The sequence below is a fragment of the Penaeus monodon genome, chromosome 4 (genome assembly GCF_015228065.2).
Source record: "Penaeus monodon isolate SGIC_2016 chromosome 4, NSTDA_Pmon_1, whole genome shotgun sequence".
In the NCBI taxonomy this organism is placed as follows: domain Eukaryota; kingdom Metazoa; phylum Arthropoda; class Malacostraca; order Decapoda; family Penaeidae; genus Penaeus; species Penaeus monodon.
Window position 1 is genome coordinate 951,198 of NC_051389.1, and position 2,500 is coordinate 953,697.

General features: G+C 43.1%; 1 pseudogene; it reads left to right on the forward strand.

Annotated features, from left to right (window-relative positions):
• Positions 1-887, forward strand: part of LOC119599172 — a 7,304-nt pseudogene extending 6,417 nt beyond the window's left edge.
• The last annotated feature ends 1,613 nt before the right edge of the window (positions 888-2,500 follow it).

Sequence of the window (2,500 nt, forward strand, 5' to 3'; positions counted from 1 at the left end):
ACCGCCCAGCGCCCCGTGGCCATCCTCCGCAGCGGCCAAGTCAACCCTGACGAGAACGGCGCCCACAGCTCCGACTTCGAGGCCGAGAACGGTATCGTGTTCCAGTTCTCGGGCTCCGAGGGTGTCAACGGCGGAAGCCAACATGATCGGAACCTTCAGGTGACTTTCTCTCTCCTCACTTGCTTTCGAGGATGGTATTAGAACTGCTATTATTGCATTAGATATATAAAAAAATTGGCAGTAATTTTGAGAAATGCTTCAAGCCCTGCAGCTACCCCCAAGAGGACGAATCTCTCTGATCAGTGAAGTTCGTGGCCAACGAGAACGGCTTTCAGCCCGAGTCGTTCCTCCTGCCCGTGGCCCCCGCCTTCCCCCACCCCATCCCCCAGTTCGTCCTCGACCAGATCGAGCTCGCCCGCCTCGAGGACGAGCGCAAGCCTCTCGAGACCAAAATTAAAATGTAAAGTGTTTTATATACAGCGAAATGATGCTTTCCATTCTGTGCGTATCTATTTATCAAAAGACTCGACTATATTTCTGTGAAGTACATAGTATTCCTGCTTAGTTGAATCTTCCAAACAACGCGGTACATTTCTGCATTTACACATGACCCTCATGCACACCAAAGACCTTTATTCACTCAAAGACTTCCTTTGCACCTAGGACATTCCTTCTGGCTGAATGACCCTTCTTCCTTCAAAGCCTAGAACTTCCCTCACACTTGAGGCTTACCCTCACACCAATAACCTTCTCTCGCATCTGTCTTCCCTCGTAGTTCCCTCCTCCTCCGCCCTTATGACCCTGCCTCACACCTTTTGTCTTGCTCTCACACCTAAGACTCGTATCAGCTCTCTTCACATCCAAAATCTGTCATACTTAAGAATCTCCACGCATCTTATGAGGAGAGAGAGAGAGAGAGAGAGAGAGTAAAAAAAAAGAGAGAGAGAGAGAGAGAGAGAGAGAGAGAGAGAGAGAGAGAGAGAGAGAGAAGGAGAGAGAGAAAGAGAGAGAGAAAGAGAGAGAGAGAAAGAGAGAGAGAGAGGAGAGAGAGAGAGAGAGAGAGAAAGAGAGAGAGAGAGAGAGAGAGAGAGAAGAGAGAGAGAGAGAGAGAGAGAGAGAGAGAGATAAGGGAGGAACTTCCGTTTACAGAGAGGCATAGTTGGGGGTCACAGCTCCCCAATACATACCAAGATTAATAGCCGTCTACCAAACAAAGAAAACAGAAAATGGGTATTAATGTTTCGAGTTGGTCTATTTCTGCTTTGAACCTCGTTTTGTATTTGATTCCAAGCGGGAGTTTATTTGCTTGGGCGAATTGTAGTCAGGCAAACAGTCTCACTCCCTCCCTCGCCAAATATGTTTGCCTGAGTTCCCTCTCCCCCGTGAGAGGGAGAGAGGAAAGAAATGGAGAGAGATGGAACGCAAGAGATTGGGAGAGTGGATAGGAGAGAGAGAGAGAGAGAGAGAGAGAGAGAGAGAGAGAGAGAGACTGGGAGGAAGGAAGAGTGAGCAGAGCTATACAAACAAAATTCAAAATTATCAGTGTTTTCACAGCATTATATACAAGAAAAAACAAGCTCTGTGCAAGGCATTTCAAAAATCAGACTCGTTTCCACAATCACTGTTAAGAAGAAATAATGGTTTAGTACATAAGGAAATTTGTGAATGAATTTTACATTACATTGTAGAGACTGGTCCCATTTTTTCCCTTTATCTTTTTAGCGTTAGATCTTACGAGTAAACACTCTAAACCGTTTTACTTACCTCTGAAAGAAAAAATAGTGATACTCCATTCTATAAATGAATAATAAACATATAAACGAAGAAAGAAAGAAAATTTCGTAAAAAGTTATACGATATTAAGGTTATTTTCATACTTGTTAGCGTACCTCTATCAGCCAGACAAAAAGAAGGATTCAACTAACTCTCCAGGCTTAATTCCACGGTCTTAGGGGTTTTTATATCTTACCGAGATGTAGAACGTCTGTTAAGATCGACAAATACCTCAGAGCGTCGTCTCTGTAACCTTCTTAACCGCGTTTTTTTGCATATTAGAGAGTTTACAAATGACTGAAGAAGTGGGAGGGAGAAACCTTGTTTGAGTAAGGACTGAGTATCGGTTCAGAGACAGCTGAAAAACGACCAGGGAAGTAGACGGAGCTAGACGGAGGAATAAGCGCAATCACTGATAAATAAGGGAGAGAGGAGGTAAATCTGGACGTGATCCTGAATAAGGCAAGAAAGTGTTTTTGTGTGACGGTAAAAGACGCTGAAGAAAATGGGCTGATTACTTTTTTTCTTTTTTATGGAGGCAAAAAGCGAGCTGTACATAAATTTAAGTTAAACAAACATCTTCCGTTTTTTTATGTAATATCACAAACTTTTGAATAACGAAAAGAAATAAATCAATCACCCGAAATAATACAAATCACCCGAAATAATACAATACGTGTATTACTTGTTTTCAGGATATATAGGCATAAAAAGACACACAACCGCC